We start from the raw sequence: 19,901 nt of genomic DNA on the forward strand, positions 1-19,901 counted from the left end.
ACCATCAGATATAGCCAGCTCTCCTCAATTAGGTTAGTTTAGCAATAAGATAGCTTTTTACTTATGTTGCAAAAATGTGCACATTTCAATGAACATTTTTTTAAATGATGCATTCATGTACTCTTCATTTTCTGCACTTGAATAATATTCATGGCAAGCATCAGCAATATGGCAATTTTGTGTTTTAAATTATATTAAAGTACAGGTTTTGTTAGATATAGCCTTTATTTATGGCAGGTTTTGCTGAAATCTAACGAGGTAGTTAACAGAGTGGTATATCTTTTCATTACGTGTACTTAGTGAATAAAACATATTTTATATTAATCTCAAGAATTTAGCATGGCAAGGGCATCTCCTCTCCTGGCTGAATTGGATTTGGGGAGTGAATCAGAAGAGAGTGAGGGAGGCGGGACTTCTCCACAGCGGAACAGAAATTGGGAAAAACAAGCATAATTTGCTGCCGATTTGCGTAAAGCAATCACTGATGATATTTTGACATTTAAAACGCTGTTGATAATATGAAGCTCACGGCTGTAACGATTGAATGGCCACAAGATGGAGACAACACGAGTACGAGAAACAATCTATTGCAATGAAATTGAACACGTCACTCACAAACGTCTGACACTGCCAGCGTGAGGTGTGAAGCGCAATGCAAATGGCGTACGAATGGCCGCGTGTGTGCGCCATGAGATCAGCAAGCAGGTGTTGCACAGGCAGCAAGAAAACCAATGACAAGAAATAAGCGGACTGCACAACCACAGCCGCCCGGTTCTGTGGAGGAGAGGAGGAAGTGTGAGCCGCCACGGAGTGGCCAACCGTCTCCTTAATAAGGCAGGCCAGGTGAAGCCAATCAAATCAGGCGAGCACAGCCACTACCCGGCGCACCTATAAATTACAAGAAACCATCCCCGCCAGCAGGGAAACAGAGGGGCACAGTAGTCACAGGGTCGGTTACATCCCATGCAATATGAATGAGCTCAGGTTTAGCAGCCGTTTTGGTGGCGGGTGTTCCGTGTTGCAAAGCTGTCTTAGAAATATCACACAGTATGTCTTCACCTTGTTTATTTTATAACTGATTAGCCAACATGCTGTCGTGCTGCTTCAAAGGATTAATGGACCGCAGACATCATGTCGGCCCAATTCAATGGCTTATCTTTCTCCGAGTAGTGCTTTATGCTGAAGACCTCCTCCATAACCCCTCGCGCACATATATACATTATATATAAAAAAACACGTTGTCAGAGGTGGGTAACCCGGCTTCAAAGAGTAAAAAGACTGACCATGTATTTGCTCCACCACCATGCACTAAACCAGCTGATTACAATAATTAGGTCTCCTATCATGCTGAAGAGTTATGCTAATTAGAGTCAGCTGGTTTAGTGCATGGTGATGGAGCAAATACATGGTCAGTCTTTTTACTCTTTGAAGCCGGGTTACCCACCTCTGCATGTTGTACATTTTTTGTATTAGGGCTATTTCTCAAGATTGGGCAGGTTTGAGGCACTGCCCACCAATGTGATGACAAACGCAGCCACTTTTCTTATTGCAGTTAATTATTTCTCTTATTGGCTGTGTTCCAAACTACATACTTCCATACTCCGCAATTACAGACTCCTCAGATTCTTTCAAGCATAATTTGGTGGCGTGCAGCCTAATGGCCTAGGACTAGTTAGCAAAATTAGATTTTGTCAAAAATTCTAAATGGTGGAAAATACATCGGCACATTTGTTATTTTGCCCCTAATGGCCGACTGTTCCCAAATTTTCCATAGTGGCCCTAAGTGAAAACATCAACATGCTCACAAAATTTCATGATTGGGCAGGTTCACTATTTTCAAATCAGGCAATGTGATGTTGGTTCCTTTTTTCTTGACAAATAGAAAGAAAGGACACAAAATGGGTTGCAGACAATGTGACAGTTATTTATATTGAATATCTTAAGTGCTAATAGTCTATTATTTTTCAAAAAGGTTTTTAAGTTCATACAAATGAAAAATACTTTAGGTCAGTTTAGTTAATTGCACCAATATCCTTTATAAAGCTTATGGGGGGGGGGGGGGGGGGGGGGATATGGCTTCATAATGCTTTTATGAATAGTGCAGTTCAGTTTAAGGGTCCTCAAATAATTTATAAATCTGTTATGAATGTCTTTATGGATAATGTCCCACTAACGTCTTCCTCGGGAATTGTCAGGGAAGTGAGGATTAGGTTAAATATGTTTAATCTCCTGAATCCAGCAGTTACAACAGTCAATGCCCCTGTTAAAAGGGTCAGCACTCTGAATGCTGAACAGAAGTGTTATTGTGTTCTAGAACTCCCATATGAAAATCAGTTATCAATTAAGCTTCTGAATTTGTTGATAGGTCAATCTACAGTAACCTGGTGGAATCAACTGACAAGTCAAAACAAACTCTATGTCTTAAGACTAAATAATTTATTTAAACAAAAAGAAGTCAATTAGAATAATCATACATTATTTACTGAATGTAGGCTCACTGCTTCTGCATTCCAAAATGGAAGACATTAAACAAGATTTTAATTTGAAATTACCAGAAAAGAGAAAGAGACTTCTAAGACCTTCCCAGAGTGTTACCCTGTTCCAGTTTCAGTGCCACAGGATGAATGGAAAAGCTAAACAGGAACCACGACCAAAATAAAAAGAGGGAAACTCTTCTCCAAGGCTCCAAAACCAACTGCATCACACACAACGTTTTCCATCTTAAATACCATAACCAGCAAGGCTTCAGGTTGTTTGCTTTGATTGGGTAATGCCAAGTGTGGGTGGGGATGGGAGGGATCTGGCTCATTTATGACCAGGACTGGCCAATCTAAAAGATGACTATGTACTTATTAATTAAACTGAACTTATGTTGTTGAAAGCAGGGCTAATCACCATGATATGATTATCAAAACATTCATGAATTTAGTCCCATTTCTAACAAGACCAAACATGCATATGCTAGGAGGCCATTCAGTTCAGCTATTATGACGAAGAAGGCAGTGAAGCCATAAAGCTTTCAAAGAAGAGGACACTCCAGGACACCCCTGGTTTGTGCAGAGATCAGACCTGCAACTTGGCTTAATTGCCCCAAGGATGTTCCCTTGGGTGTTTGTTGATGAGGGAGCGTGGGGAGAACAGACAGGTTCCTGTGGTCACGCAGAGCTGGTGTGTTGGTGAATCATATGTCACTTTGATCCTTTAGAAAGCTGTTTTGAATATGCATTAAAGGCTAATGCATCAACTACATGAGGGAGAAATATAGTTTCATATACTGTTGTGAATAGTATGACACATGGCCAAAAAGTCCTTCAGAGTCCTGTTATAAAACATATATAATATATGTTTTCTATCATATATTATGTAATATATCTCAAAGTAATCTCATGTATCTCAGGTAGTTTCGCACACCCACCAGTAAGGTGAGCTTTTTTACCATCTGGGAAGAGCACTGCAAATACCCCAGGGACGTGCAAATACCCCAGGGACGTGCAAATACCCCAGGGACGTGCAAATACCCCAGGGACGTGTAGCTTAGGCACCAGTCATTCTCAGAGTGCTGTTGATGGAAGTGGTTTTTTCTGTTTGAAGTGCCACTTTCACCTTTTACATCTAACAATGGGCAGGTTTGTCATTCTGATCTGCACTGCATTTGCCTGGCTTACAGGTTACAGCTGTTACCCATTGGGATATGGTGTGTCATGCTAAGGTAACTTGCTGCTTTTGTAGTGGAATAAAATGGACTATGCCTATTTACAGTACTAGACATGAAGATCTTATGTTATTTAACTTGGTATGGCAGGGTAATGTCTCTTGCTGCAGCAATGTTGACATAACACACCAAATGACTATTTGTGGTTATTCACAGAAGCACTGAAGAATGTTTATGCAGTGCTTATGAATGTGCTATGTAGAGCATGTGAAGGAGTAGTATTGCTCTTATGAAGGACCATTCAAAGAAAGTGTTCCCCTTTATTTTTAGCCAAACTAAGAATATCAAAAATTTCATGAATATGAACAATATTCATACAATGCAATTTTTTTAAATAAGTGCAGCCAGTGATCTATTCATTCTACACATAAAAGACAGTGTGTGAGTCTATTTGTGTGCGCTTTGCAGGTGTAACAAGTTGTTCTGCTTTTATCGTCTTCCTTGGAAGGGCAGGCATGGCACCTGCTCTGTTTGCTTTCTCCTTGTGACCACCTCAGGGAGGATGTATGATCCTGTATGCGTATCAAGATAGTTCACTCCTTCCTTGGTATTGCAGTCAAGCATAAATGGACCTTCCATCACATGCCAGCCATATCCTGATGCCATATTAATCTGTTCTGCTGGAAATGTACTGGCCAAAAAGACAGCAGCCTCTGCAAGGACCCAGTCATTTCTCCACCACGACTTCAGTTTCAGGATTGTCCAGGAGCAGCAACTGCTCCACCTACTTATCCCACATAACCCAAAGAGCAGGCAATTTTATTTCTCATGTTGAGAAGTTATAGTTCTAACATTGATAGTGTATGTGTACATGTGTGTGTGTGTGTGTGTGTGAGTGTGCATGTGTTTGTGTGCGTGCAAAACTTCAGACAGTCATTAACTTGATCTGCACACTGTTCTTCCACTCTGCTGCATTCTCAATTACCATTCTGTATCACGGGGTCAAATTTGACCTGGAGCAGTGTCTTTGCACCAAAATGGTGTACTGGCTTAATAAAACCATTAATTTATTTGTTCAATGTATTTGTTCATATCCACACTTTTCAGGATATTGTCGAGTTTCAGGCTGGAATAAAATCTGCAAAGGATCCATTTTGTCCCGAACATAACAGAAGGGTTAATGGAAAGTGCAATAACAGCTGAATATGGGAAATGTGGAAACACAAGTGCTGGCATTGAGTTAACAGTGCTATGGAGGCAAGTAATACTGTGTAAACACCTCACAGCTAGACCAATGAGGGTTTGTAGCTGGAGGGGAAGGTATCGCGTGTTCTCCCTTGGCTGGTGTGATTCAAAACCGGAGATGTTAGTTATTTTTCCTCTGTTCGTAAGAACAGGGCACAATTATACTTAAGAATGCACTGGTTCCGTTGCCACGGGTTAGATATGAAGGCGCTGCTTCGTATCCCGCTTAAAGCTGGCCTGAAACGGATCAGTAGCACTCTGGTTACTCTCCGTTCGTAAACGGGGCTATGTTGTCATCAGAGATAGATTAGATCTGTCGCCGGACTGTCAATAATCCAATGGGAGCATCAGAATATTCACAAATACGCGGAACAACACACCCGATCTATCCGTGACTACAGCAAGAAAGCGTAACAGTTACTATGTTTTACTCTCGTGTTAAATCTGACTCCATTTTATATGAAAATTAAAATTAGGGTTTAACTATACGTGGAACTTGGGAGTGGTTACACTCGACTCTATCTTGTGCCATCATTCCTCAATATATGCTCCCGGGCTTTAGCATTATTGTTAAATCTCAGTTCGGCGAGGAATCCAGAGGGTAGGAGGCTGACCACCATAATACATGCCTTCCATGCCTGGCTTACATGGATAGTGCATCGACAGTTATGAGCCCAGGACGGTGCGTATACTATCGGGCTCCTTCAGGCGAATTTGACAAGAACCGGCGTACTACGCCCATGGGTTCTCTTAAGCCAAAACACCAGAACCAATACCACCAATCCCTTAACAGGCAGATCGTGGTCACCTATCTAACTTGAAGACCCCACTAAAGACGTTTACTGTACTAGACCCCTGATCAGGAGGTCCCCGTCAGAATTGCCCCCCTGAGTATTTAAACGGAATTTCGGCTGAAAAGAAGATAAAATGGATTAGAGTCATGAAGACCACGCAAGTTAAAAATAAGAATTTATTGAACAGGCAGGTAGGTTATTATCTTCAATTTCCAAAATCAATTATAAGGGTTAAAAACATAAATACAGAGTAAAATAGTTCTTACCCAGCCTGTTTAGCTACACACAGAGCACAGAGTATGTACCACGTGGGGAAGTCGTTTACGATCTTCCATGGCTATCTCTACACAGAACACATAGCCTAGTATGTGCACTGAGGGAAGTCGATTACGATCTTCCTTGTCTGTCTACACACAGCGCACAGAGTATGTGCACTGCGGGAAGTCGATTACGATCTTCCTCGATTGCTTTGTCTCCCTTCCTTTTAAGCCAAATCCCGCGTTTGGTCTAGGCGGCATTGCCATAAATTAACCTGTCCGAATCATAAATCTCTAATTCCGGCCCCCACCATTTGGAGGAGGTTGTTAAAACAATTGGTGGGGAAATGGGGAAAAGGAGATGATTACCAGAGAGGACATTCCATTGTGTTAGTTTTTTCCTGAGTTATTGAAACTATGTTTTATTAAATTCTATTTGGTATGAAACATATTTCATTCAATTGCTATAATTTTCCTGAATATGTCCATACTAAACATGTCAAGTGGATGTAATATTATGGTGCAGTTGTCATGAAAATACCCTTTTGTTTAACCATTGTACATGCAATCCATGTTATTATTACATAATGCATAATACAATAATACAATGAAAACATGTGCATGGTTTGTACGGTTTTCTGGGGTTTGTAAATAGGATAAACAGATGATTTAAAGTCCAGATCCAGAAAAGAAATACAAAGTGGAATGTCAGAGGGGCCCAAATGAGGGCACTGTCCCGCCATGTGGCCGGTCATTTCACCCTTTATGACCCCAAAACACCCACACCCACAACCACAGGCAAAGAGACTAGTTCCCCTTATCTTGGTTGTGTCCAGGTGGTAACATTCCAGAGAGCCAAATGGCCTGCCCATTCAGAGGAAGTCCGAGTGACTTATTGTTTTACCACAAGGCTCTCGGGTCCTTTGAAGTACACGCTGCGTCCCAGCATGCTGGCTCGTTCAAATGTCAGCCTTTTCTGGGTCCCAGTATAATTTCCCTCTTACAGCTCCCCCCTCTGGCCCAATGGGGGACACTTCAAAACGTCCTCCCAAGGGGTCATGGACACTTTCCCAAATGGTTGGTGCCGGAGGTCCAGGGTCGTAGGGCTGATGGTGGGAATAACTGGGAAGGCAGATATCAAGGGTTGTGTGGGTTGAGGTGTGTATGGTATGGAACGGATCAGATGTTGGAGTGAAGATGGAAACTTTTTTGCCTCAGATGACCTGTTGCACTAAGTCCATTCCATCAGTCGGGGCCCGCCGTGTTCTTAAGCACAGGAAAACTCACAAGACAGCTGACAGTGACGTAGGAACTTTGTACCAGGAGGTGTCCTCTCGATTGAATCTATCGAAGCAAAGTCTTGGAGACACTGTACTTAAGGTTGACATCCACGGGGCTGTGCAGAGGTTGAACCTTAATAAACTTGGTGGGATTAGGGGGAAAAAGGTTTGTGAGACATGGTATATATGAATGAGGTAGTTCGGAGTTTTCATGACAACTGCATTTTGTGGTAAATATGTTTTTTGTCCTTCTCATGATAATATCCTTTGTAATTTTGGATAAACTGGATTTGGGAAATTAAAAAGAAAGGAGACAAAACTCAAGACATTTTGTATGGATGGGCATTGAAAATGATAGTATAAAAATAAAGAACCATTATAATGAACATACAGTATAAAAATAAAGAAAAACACAAAAAGCACAATTTAAGACATATAAGACAAGTAGTGTTCGGGGGTTGTAGCATCCTGAAGTCTGTGACAGATATATTTTAAAATGAATGTGAAACTTGCCATTAACATTAACAGAAATTCCATAAATATTAAGAAAATTTCACATATTTCTAAAACATTCTTCCAGAAAGGACCTACAAATCCCCCTAACCATGAGGTGTGAAACTCTTTGCCTGTAGTTGTGCAAAGAAGAGAAAATCTAGGTATGGTTACTATCTGCATAATTTGGGGGTTAAACCACAACTGACAAAAAATAAAAAGATGAAAAAACAAAAAGAAAATCAGACACTGTCTTGGGAGTGTAGGTTTACTGCTCCTTAAATATTCAACAACTGACAGAGAAGGGGGGGAAACAGAACAAGACAGACAGATGGGGAGAAGGGAGAAAGGAGGAGGAGGAACAGTAAATGAAAAAGAAGGAGGAGATCAAAGGAGAGAAAATGTGGAAAAGTAGAATAAAGTGAGACCAGTAAGCCAGTCCTTGCCAAAAAATGACACCCCTTTCAACATTTGAATGCTAAAAAGACAAATTTGGTGTAAACTTAGGAGTAAGTGCTTCTTCTCCTTATTTATTTATTTATTTATTTGAGATATGTAGTTTGGAAGACTTCTTCCTTAAATAATTTTCATTGCAGGCACAGATGATACTGGCCTTTATTAACTGAGTTTAAGCTTGATAACCTTATGTTCATTTATGGCATTTGACTGGCTTATCAACGGTTTGACAAAGAGTCTAATAGGTATATGTTGTGCTATGGTGAAATTCACACAAAAATACCATTAGATCTCTAGTATCTAACATGCCTTGGCTAATGTAATTGGCACCCAAATAAGTCTGTTAGTGAATTCTGACAGTTTCTAAATGGCGTGCACAGGCATGCGTTAATAATTAATATATTATTTGTTAATATTATTAGTTTAAATCCTCTGATTTCCTCCTTGTGCCGCTAAAACACACAGAATAAAACCCAGATGAAAACAATAGGGTACTCCAGAATTCACTACACTTTTTTGAAAGCGAGCTTTCTAAAGAAAGGTGAATGGTGGTACACCTATGCCTATATAATTTAATTTAGCTCTAGGCTAATGGTTATTTTATTTATAATAGGCCAAAGTCTATTTTTTGGTTGGTTGTAAGCCATGTTGGAATTTTACCTTCTACACTGGCTTATCTCAACTGTTTCATAAATCCTAACCTATTTATTTAATTAATAGTACACCACTGTTTACTGAGACAGATAACACAGGCCAAGGACCTTGGTTCCAGCACCTCAGAAATGCAGAAGTTCTGTGTCCTGATACCTTTTCACCAGTCTCAGAGGTCTTTAGACATGAGTCCCACATGTGGCAAATTCCAGACGGTCGCCACCCTTGTTGTAGCCTGTAGCTACACTTTCAGAGGGATGGAGACTTGCATTTGCCGTGGCACTCAGCGGTCCTGTGACATTACATCGGGCGCGGTACTCAGAGGTACAGTGACTACACCAGCACCGGCCTCGATCTCTGAGACTTAAAGTATGGTCTTCTCCGGACAGATACGAACAGTTTCAAAACTTGGTGCAGCTGCAGTCTGCACTGTCAGAGGTCTTGAGACGTGTGTACTGCCGCAGGGCCATACCTGGGTTTAAGGATCAGCACAGACTCTGCTTTCAGGACTGTAACTTTGAAGCCGAGGTTATGCACCTGATTCAGCATTCAGCAGTGTTTTAATATTATTTAATTTAAATATAACAAGAAGCTTGCCACTTTTCCTGGGTTAGCCCCCTAGCAAAGTTCAAACTTCTTCGCGTGTGCATTCTGGGATTGCACACGCTTACTGGCAGCTATAAACTTTCTCACTGTTCACCTTCTATTGCTTTTTAGTCTTTCATACTCCATTCTGTTCACCTTCAGAATTCACTGGCTGTTCACCAGTGCCTCATTTCTCCTGAGTTTGAGCAAGGTTTTCTGCGCCTCTGCGCAGAAACAGTAGTAAGCCTTGCATCAAAACTCCCTTCCTTTCTACAAACATTTACATTTTTGTACACATACGCAACCATCTACTGCTATAGGCTAGTTTTTTCTAAACCGCATTTTGCCGTATTAGCACAACACATTTCCTAAAAACATGCCAGCCTAAGCTTCTTTCTTTCCCTGTTTATGCATTCCCCCGAAGGGTAGTAATATGGAAAATGCCTGGTTTCTACGGTCCCAGGCCTGTCTGGGATATGTCGATCCCCTGCACAGTGACTAAAAAACTCTCCCTAGCACAGGCTAATATATGAGAATTGTGTCACTCACCACACCAAGGATCAGGAAACCCAGTAACCCTCAATGGCGGGCAGCTTCCCAATTAGTGCTGCCAACGCCTTCGGCATTTTGTGATAAATCAGGATGCTGCCAGCTCCAAACAGCAGAAAGCCTGTTATCATAATTCCAATCAAGTAAACGTCTTCAACATCCTCAACGGAAAGGATCGACAGGCACACGACCCTCCACTCGTTCCAGGAGTCCATCGTGTATCCGGCTGCAAACGTTCCGTCAGGGCAAGAGGGCTCTCCCTGACCCGTTCTTCTCGTCGAGAAAATACTATCAATTGCGTTGAGAGACCAGTTGATCAGATCCATGCTTTTAGGTTTCGGAGAGAAATGCAGAGAGAGGCTCCGGATAGTTCAGACAGACGCAGCACAAGACAAGAGAGCAGCAAGCAGGGGCAGATAAGGGCAGGGAGGGAGCAGAGGAAAAAGCGTCCTTCGTTGAGAGCAGGAAGTATGCCATGGAAGTATTCCATGGCTATCTCTACACAGAACACATAGCCTAGTATGTGCACTGAGGGAAGTTGATTACGATCTTCCTTGTCTGTCTACACACAGCGCACAGAGTATGTGCACTGTGGGAAGTCGATTACGATCTTCCTCGATTGCTTTGTCTCCCTTCCTTTTAAGCCAAATCCCGCGTTTGGTCTAGGCGGCATTGCCATAAATTAACCTGTCCGAATCATAAATCTCTAATTCCGGCCCCCACCATTTGGAGGAGGTTGTTAAAACAATTGGTGGGGAAATGGGGAAAAGGAGATGATTACCAGAGAGGACATTCCATTGTGTTAGTTTTTTCCTGAGTTATTGAAACTATGTTTTATTAAATTCTATTTGGTATGAAACATATTTCATTCAATTGCTATAATTTTCCTGAATATGTCCATACTAAACATGTCAAGTGGATGTAATATTATGGTGCAGTTGTCATGAAAATACCCTTTTGTTTAACCATTGTACATGCAATCCATGTTATTATTACATAATGCATAATACAATAATACAATGAAAACATGTGCATGGTTTGTACGGTTTTCTGGGGTTTGTAAATAGGATAAACAGATGATTTAAAGTCCAGATCCAGAAAAGAAATACAAAGTGGAATGTCAGAGGGGCCCAAATGAGGGCACTGTCCCGCCATGTGGCCGGTCATTTCACCCTTTATGACCCCAAAACACCCACACCCACAACCACAGGCAAAGAGACTAGTTCCCCTTATCTTGGTTGTGTCCAGGTGGTAACATTCCAGAGAGCCAAATGGCCTGCCCATTCAGAGGAAGTCCGAGTGACTTATTGTTTTACCACAAGGCTCTCGGGTCCTTTGAAGTACACGCTGCGTCCCAGCATGCTGGCTCGTTCAAATGTCAGCCCTTTCTGGGTCCCAGTATAATTTCCCTCTTACAACTGGATGTAATACTGCATTTCTCTGCTATATTATTTTTACAGTGATATAAATAATCTATGTTGCATTCTGGATATATGATAATAATTTGTCATCATCAGTTTTATATTTTCATATCCACACTTTTGAGGATGTCCTCAAGTTTCTTGCTGAAGAAATTAAGTATTTTATAGGTGTTTCATTGACATTAAAGTGAGAAATGAGTTTTTCATGTTCCTTGATTTGAAAATAATCAACCCGCCTAATCACAGCCTAATCACAAACCTGCCCTATCTTGAAAAATAGCTATTTAAAATATTTTTTAAAAATACACAACATATTTTTGCATATATACTGTGTGTATGTATGTATACAGCTCTGGAAAAAATTAAGAGACCACTGCAAAATGATCAGTTTCTCTGGTTTCACTATTTATAGGTATGTGTTTGAGTATAATGAACATTTTTGTTTTATTCTATAAACTACTGACAACATTTCTCTTTATTTGCAGAAAATGACAACTTGTCAAAATAACAAAAAAGATGCAGTGTTTTCAGACCTCGATTAATGCAAAGAACACAAGTTCATATTCATTTTTAAACAACACAATACTAATGTTTTAACTTAGGAAGAGTTCAGAAATCAATATTTGGTGGAATAACCCTGATTTTCAATCACAGCTTTCTGCTTACTCTACAGGGTTGGAGTCCTGATCGATGTGGTCACTTCTGGCACTACGATCCTTACTTCACTCTAGTGTTTCTTTTGCACCTCTACATCGTGAACCAATGCACTTGTTGTACGTCGCTCCGGATAAGAGCGTCTGCTAAATGCCTGTAATGTAATGTAATGTATGCTCTCCACCAGTCTTTCACATTGCTGTTGGGTGACTTCATGCCACTCCTGGCACAAACATTCAAGCAGCTCAGCTTTGTTTGATGGCTTGTGACCATCCATCTTCCTCTTGATCACATTCCAGAGGTTTTCAATGGGGTTCAGGTCTGGAGATTGGGCTGGCCATGACAGGGTCTTGATCTGGTGGTCCTCCATCCTCACCTTGATTGACCTGGCTGTGCGGCATAAATAATTGTCCTGCTGGAAAAACCAATCCTCAGAGTTGGGGAACATTGTCAGAGCAGAAGGAAGCAAGTTTTCTTCCAGGATAACCTCATACGTGGCTTGATTCACGTATCCCTCACAAAGACAAATCTGCCCGATTCCAGCCTTGCTAAAGCACCGCCAGCTCATCACCGATCCTCCACAACGTGCTCTTTGAGCATGTGGTAATGTTGTGCCTTTCAGGCTTGTGTGGTGATTTGACCAACTTCATCAGGTGTTAGGAAGCAGGTACATGTATTTAGGATGGAAATATTATGTTTCGTGTGTCTGTTGATTGGGAGTAATTGCCATGATAGTCTGCTTGTCTTGATGACTTGACATAATGAACAAATTCACAAATTACAAGGTTTGAGTCCTGTATTACAAATTTAACCAATAAAAAAACTTTTTGTTTAGCCGAAGGTAGAACATCAAAAATACAATGAACATAACCAATTGTATCCATAGAATTTTATCCACATTGAATGCATAATTTCAAATCATGGAACAGCCCTACTATTTGGATGGAAGGATAAATAGATTGAGGGAGTGATGGGTTTGCAGCAAGAGATCTGTTCATTCTGCACATGAATGGAAGTATGTGAGGATCTGTGTGTGTGACCCGCATATTTACGCTTTGCAGGTGTAACAAGTTGTTCTGATTTTATCGTCTTCCTTGGAAGGGCAGGCATGGCACCTGCCCTGTTTGCTTTCTCCTTGCTATCACCACAGAGAGGATGTATGATCCTGTATGCGTTCAAGATTATTCACTCCTTTCTTGTTATTGCAGTCAAGCATAAATGGACCTTCCATCACATGCCAGCCATATCCTGATGCCATATTAATCTGTCCTGCTGGAAATGTACTGGTCAAAAGGACAGCAGCCTCTGCAAGGACCCAGTCATTTGTCCACCATGACTTCAGGTTCAGGATTGTCCAGGAGCAGCAACTGCTCCATCTGCTTATCCCACATAATCCAAAGAGCAGAGAGTGTATCTTTCTCATGTTTTGAGGTTGTAGCTTTCGCATAGACATTGTGTGTCTGTTTATGTGTGTGTATGCAAGCAAAACTCATAGATAGTCATAGACTTGATCTACACACTGGTCATCCACTCTTCTGCATTCTCAATTACCATAAACTGCCTCAATTACCATAAACTCAATTCTCAATTACCATAAACTGCCTGCTAATGCTAGTCCGAACACTAACACCAGCTGCCCTACTGGACCTAAGCAGCCCACTAGCGCCAGCTCCGGCGCCAGTGGTGAGTCTAACGTGATGTCTGTGTCATGGTTCTGTGTTTTCCTGTCTGTGTTTCCCTTGTTGGGCCGCCAGATGGCGGCACTTCTGTTTTGTGTCCTGCTCCCCTCTGTTAATTGTATAATTGTTTCCAATTGTCTCGTTATCCTATCATTGTTCCCACCTGTGTCTTGTTATCCCCTCCTTTTCTGGGTTGATTGTTTTTTGAGTTCACCTGTGTCTTGTTACCCCCTGTCTATTTAAGTTCTTTGTTCCCTTGACTCGGGTGCTGGTTCCTTGTGTTTGTTTCCGACGTATGTTTCCCGTTACGTGACAGTCTGCTAGATTTACCAGCCATAATGCTAATGCCAGGATGAATCTGATCACTGATCCTGCTGAGAAATAGCAAACTACTAACACAAAAATACTACTCACTGGGGACTCAATAACCATAAACATGAAGAGCAAGATAATATAAAATATTTTCATCCCAAATGCAACAGTCAAATGGGTAACAGAGTTAACACCACAAATCCTCTCCACCAAACCCTATGTACAGAAAGTTATTGTACATGCAGCGTTATATGATATCCTCCCTAAGGAATCACAGGGATCTGAGCTATTGAAAAAGGACTTTTCCAACCTGTTGAAGCTACTTGCTAAGCTTCCTTTACAGACATTCATCTCAGGCTCAATTCCTACTCTGAACTGAGGAGTTGGATCCTTCAGCAGGCCACTCAGCCTTAATACCTGGCTAACAACAGCCTGTGCCACATGCGGAGTCGATTTCATTGACAACTTCAACCTGTTTTGGCTCCGAAATTGATTTTTTAAACAAGATGGCATTCATCCAAACTGGACTGCGACGTGGCTCCTAAGCGCCAACTTTATCTATGGCACAAACACAAGCCCCAAGGATGCTGATAAGCGTACAGTAGCAAGGAGAAAGCAAACTGAGCAAGGGGCCTCACCTGCCCTTCCAAGGAAGACGGTAAAAGCAAAACAACTTGTTACACCTGCAAAGCGTATATTACACCCATAGAGTGCAAGCTGACTCAAGGGGTGACATATTTTAGAAATTATTTATTCTGAAAGAATAAACGAAAAACACAATATTGAGGCTGGTCTTCAGTGGCTTTATTGATTCAGGTGTTAACTGCCAACTGAAGAACGCAGCGCACCCACAGCTTATATACCCGCAGGTGATCTCATGCCTTTTATACTCAAATGCTTGAAATGGAATGGGGGGTGTCTGTAAACATGCAAAATAAAGTGCATACATATAAAATAACACATTTAAGTAAGTGGGCAATTATATATAAATATTCTATGTGCCACAAGTACATCTTCAGGTCACACAAATAGACTCACACACTGTCTTTTATGTGCAGAATGAACAGATCTCTTGCTGCAAACCCATCAGTCCCTCTATCTCAATAAAGTCTGTAGGGACTTTAAAGTACAAAAAACATCAATCTCATACTTGTAGCTGACTGACTAGGTGGTAACTAATGCCTGGTACACACTACAGGAGTTTTCATATCCTAAGCCGATGTTGAAAACATTGGAGACCCCACACTTAACAAAAACAGATTTCACAGATTTTGGTCTTTGAGTCATCAGAACGCAAACACGAGATGATATATGCCAAGATGGAGCATCACACATTTAACATTTATTCTCCCAATCAATTAGAGTCCTGACTCCCAGTCACAAAAAGCATTATTTCAGAATAACAGCATTCATTAGAATCATATGCAGACAAACCATGCAAGAATAATGAAAATCATTTCAGTATAAAATCTAATTGATTTCCTACGTATCTATCCCTCTGATAAATTAATGTCATTGATATGTTAATTATAAAATAGCCTGTGTGAAAAAGTGACCTTATTGCTATGTAAAGATAAGCAAACTTACAACAAAGAACAGTATGTATTGTTATGTATAGGTTAATGCAATGCAATTTCATTAAAGTTCTACTTGTTCACTTATATTTTCCCAGCAAAACAGCCTACCTGTCAAAACATCATCTTTTATACTGCAAGCAACTGTGCCAACCAACCCTAGAAGGACAGACTAGGTAAACACTTGTCTGTTTGATAACATTGATAACTCTGACTAATAATGCTCAGCACAAATGATAAGGCATAAGTTTCTCATAAATGTTGGGGCGACATAGCTCAGGAGGTAAGACCGATTGTCTGGCAGTCGGAGGATTGTCGGTTCAAACCCTGCCCTGGGCATGTCGAAGTGTCCTTGAGCAAGACACCTAACCCCTAACTGCTCTGGCGAATGAGAGACATCATGTAAAGCGCTTTGGATAAAAGCGCTATATAAATGCAGTCCATTTACCATTCATAACATATAGGACGGAGTGTAGCACAGTGGGTAAGGTCGCAGGTTCGATTCCGGGTAAGGACACTGCCGTTGTACCCTTGAGCAAGGTACTTAACCTGCATTGCTTCAGTATATATCCAGCTGTATAAATGGATACAATGTAAAATGCTATGTAAAAAAAAAAAAAGTTGTGTAAGTCGCCTGGATAAGAGCGTCTGCTAAATGCCTGTAATGTAATGTAATAACAGATTTTTGTATCAGTTATCTACATAATGCACAATAAAAGAGAAATAACGCAAATGTAAAATTCACTTGGGTATTTGAAGTTGGCTTAATAAAAGACTGAATCATAGGCTACTGATTATGCATAGTTTATTTAACTTGGATCCAAGTTAATGTTCTCAGTTACGCCCTTTTGCAGTTCTAACAGCTTTATGATTGGGTATATCACCAACCATGTGACGCAATTGTGAGAATAAAAATGGGCACAGACCTGCACTGTGAACAAGAAGCAAAGCTTCATTCCACAGCGAAGCGGCTTGTTTCTGCGCTGGAACAACACAGCACCAGCTCAAGGAGCCCCACACGGAACCCGCACACCTCTAGGCCGACAACCGATCGGGATCTTCAGACCAAGTAAGGCTGAATCATCTGGGCAGTGTTTGGTTTTATTTAGTGTGAGTCTGTGTTGACCGTCAAGGAAAGTGGATTGTTTTGTCAAATGATTACGATGTTCATTTTGTGCATTTTGTGATTCCTAACTTGTTCAGTAATCTCAGACTTGGAGAGGCAACGAGGCCCGTTCTGTTTCTCCCTCCATTTCAGTTCACGGTCCTTCTCTCAAACACACAACACTTGTGCCTCAGATCACACTGATGTACGTAGATACACGCCCCTCATGATTAATTAATCATTATCGATAACTGTGAGAATGGCCAAAGAATGAAGATTTCAGTTGATGACATGAGATTGAGCCACCTATGGCAGACACCAATACTCATCCAATCACATGCACACATCACCAATGGTTAAGAAGGTGCTCCATTCGTGATGTGTGCATGTGATTGATTGAAATATGATTTGAATTCACATCCAACAAATTCAAATCGATAAAATTATCAGTGAGACAGGGAATAAATAAAAAAGTACAGAATTTACAGTTTTAAAATGCTAATGTAATATAATATCATAGTTTAAAAAATTAAAATCAGTTAAAATCAGTGTTCTTAAATTCAAAATTTTTTGAAACTACTCATGTACCCTGCCTGACAGGGACAGAGGAGCGTCATGGTTACGGAACTGGGCTTATAACTCTGAGGTTGTGGGTTCAGCTCCCATTTGGGGTATCGCATTGAGTTTAGCTAGGCTGTAAACTGCTCTCTGTAAAAGCTTATTCCATTATGTTTAGTTAGCCTGTAAGGTGCTCCTAGTAAAAGCTTATTCCATTAAGTTAAGCTAGGCTGTAAACTGCTCTCAGTAAAAGCTTATTCCATTAAACTTAGTTAGGCTGTAAGCTGCTCTCTGTAAAAGCTTATTCCATTAACCTTAGTTAGGCTGTAAGCTGCTCTCAGTAAAAGCTTATTCCATTAAACTTAGTTAGGCTGTAAACTGCTCTCAGTAAAAGCTTATTCCATTAACCTTAGCTAGGCTGTAAGCTGCTCTCAGTAAAAGCTTATTCCATTAACCTTAGTTAGGCTGTAAGCTGCTCTCTGTAAAAGCTTATTCCATTAAGCTTAGTTAGGCTGTAAGCTGCTCTCAGTAAAAGCTGTGGCATCGTACTGGGTGTGACGGTGCAGGTGGGCGGCACAGAGAACACACAGAGCGGAGGTTTTAGAAAAATTAACTCAATCTGACTTTTTATTATCACCTACACGCGTAACCCCATACTACGCGCAAAAACAAAGTTTCCTTTTAACAATAAAATGAACAAAAAAAGTCGCGGGGTTATCTTTGTCCGGGAGACAGCAAGAGAAGTCCTTCTTTTAATTTCTGAAGGGTGACGTTCCCGCGTCTCAACCGGATTCTGAAATACAATGAGAATACAGGTTAACAGAGCGAACATGGTGCTTCGCAGCACTCCCTAACGGCGCTCCCCAAGGGAGCTAGGCGCCCTCTTTTATGTGCCCAGAACAGTTCCCTGGAGTGGCGGCAGCTGTGTCTCCTCTGTGCTTGCAGGTGTGCATCTCGGCAATCAGGGAGCTGGTGATTTTACAGCGTGCCGCTCTCCAGGGTCCTGCGGCTGGGTTGCTTACTCCGGCGCTGTCCCGGGTCCTGAATCGATTGTCTGGCGGCCGGGTTCAGCTTACGCCGCTTAGGCTGAGATCCACGCCACAAAGCTTATTCCATTAAGCTTAGCTAGGCTGTAAGCTGCTCTCAGTAAAAGCTTATTCCATTAAGCTTTGCTAGGCTGTAAGCTGCTCTCAGTAAAAGCTTATTCCATTAAACTTAGTTAGGCTGTAAGCTGCTCTCTGTAAAAGCTTATTCCATTAAGCTTAGCTAGGCTGTAAGCTGCTCTCAGTAAAAGCTTATTCCATTAAACTTAGTTAGGCTGTAAGGTGCTCTCAGTAAAAGCTTATTCCATTAAGCTTAGCTAGGCTGTAAGCTGCTCTCTGTAAAAGCTTATTCCATTAAGCTTTGCTAGGCTGTAAGCTGCTCTCAGTAAAAGCTTATTCCATTAAACTTAGTTAGGCTGTAAGCTGCTCTCAGTAAAAGCTTATTCCATTAAGCTTAGTTAGGCTGTAAGCTGCTCTCTGTAAAAGCTTATTCCATTAAGCTTAGCTAGGCTGTAAGGTGCTCTCAGTAAAAGCTTATTCCATTAAGCTTAGCTAGGCTGTAAACTGCTCTCAGTAAAAGCTTATTCCATTAAACTTAGCTAGGCTGTAAGGTGCTGCTCTCGGGTTGACAGAGAGGTGGATTTTTAAAATGTTCTGTTTGTAAATAGGCTTCACTGTCACAGTCAGCATTATATCAACAGCAAACCACTGTGCCAGAATGAGGCTTTGCCTGAACACCATGAACACAAAGTACCAGAGGAATAATATTACTAACACAGAGAGCTGTGTTTTGAAGGGATCATTGCTTAATCTCATTATAAGTGTCTCTTTTTCTCACATCTCCCCAACGTGGTTTGCACTTGACTCTAGTGAACCCATATTAATCAGGGACGATCCCTTACATCTTGAGCTCATTAAAGCATATCCTGTTCGAGTGAAATGAGCAATATGATAAGGGATTCTGTCAGCCTTTTCAGTTGTCAAGTGGCATGTGTTCACATCGTATTTGCACCTGTAACACTCACGTGTGACAATACAGTTCCTGAACTTAACCCCTTAGTGCACATGCCAAATCTGACCAATCCTTGCCCATTTAGGGGGTACCCTATTTAAAGCTTTTTAACTTCAGATGAGAACACCACAGAGACTTGAAAAATGGCTTAAATGAAGAAATACCATGCCATTTAGATTAGTTCATATTCATAATTTTGGAAGAAATAAAGTGCTACAAATGCAATTGTCTAGGCAAAAATCAAAATGAATTTGCTCTTTTTAGTTTGCAATGAAATACTGAAAGATACAGCAGGTTAAACTATGTCCTGGATCAAAAACTTCTTGACCACAAGTTCATAAAATCTTAAGGGTGGATATGTAGAACTGCTAAAGATCTATGAAGCAAACACTAAGCAGTGTACCCAGCCTCTCCAAATCTACCCAAAATGTCTAAATTATGCATTGCTGTCAGAACACAACATATCACAATATATTCACGTATTTCACTACAAATCAACTGTTTTGACTCAAGAAACTCACTATTGTATCATTTTCAATTGGGAATTACAAGCTTTTGGTGGTCTAAAATATCTAGGGGTCC

General features: G+C 41.0%; 1 protein-coding gene and 1 long non-coding RNA gene across 2 annotated transcripts in view; one reads left to right on the top strand and one right to left on the bottom strand.

The window, feature by feature from the left end:
- The window catches only part of LOC135239016 (intelectin-like), a 43,011-nt gene that overhangs the window by 14,558 nt on the left and 8,552 nt on the right, over nt 1-19,901 (top strand). The gene's annotated exons all lie outside the window — the stretch shown is intronic.
- Nucleotides 5,850-9,976, bottom strand: LOC135239679 (uncharacterized). Its single transcript, XR_010325456.1, has 2 exons — nt 6,114-9,976; nt 5,850-6,052 (listed from the first exon to the last, which is right to left on the bottom strand). It is a non-coding gene; the product is annotated as an uncharacterized LOC135239679 (long non-coding RNA).

Source organism: Anguilla rostrata, chromosome 14 (assembly GCF_018555375.3).
Source record: "Anguilla rostrata isolate EN2019 chromosome 14, ASM1855537v3, whole genome shotgun sequence".
Taxonomy (NCBI): domain Eukaryota; kingdom Metazoa; phylum Chordata; class Actinopteri; order Anguilliformes; family Anguillidae; genus Anguilla; species Anguilla rostrata.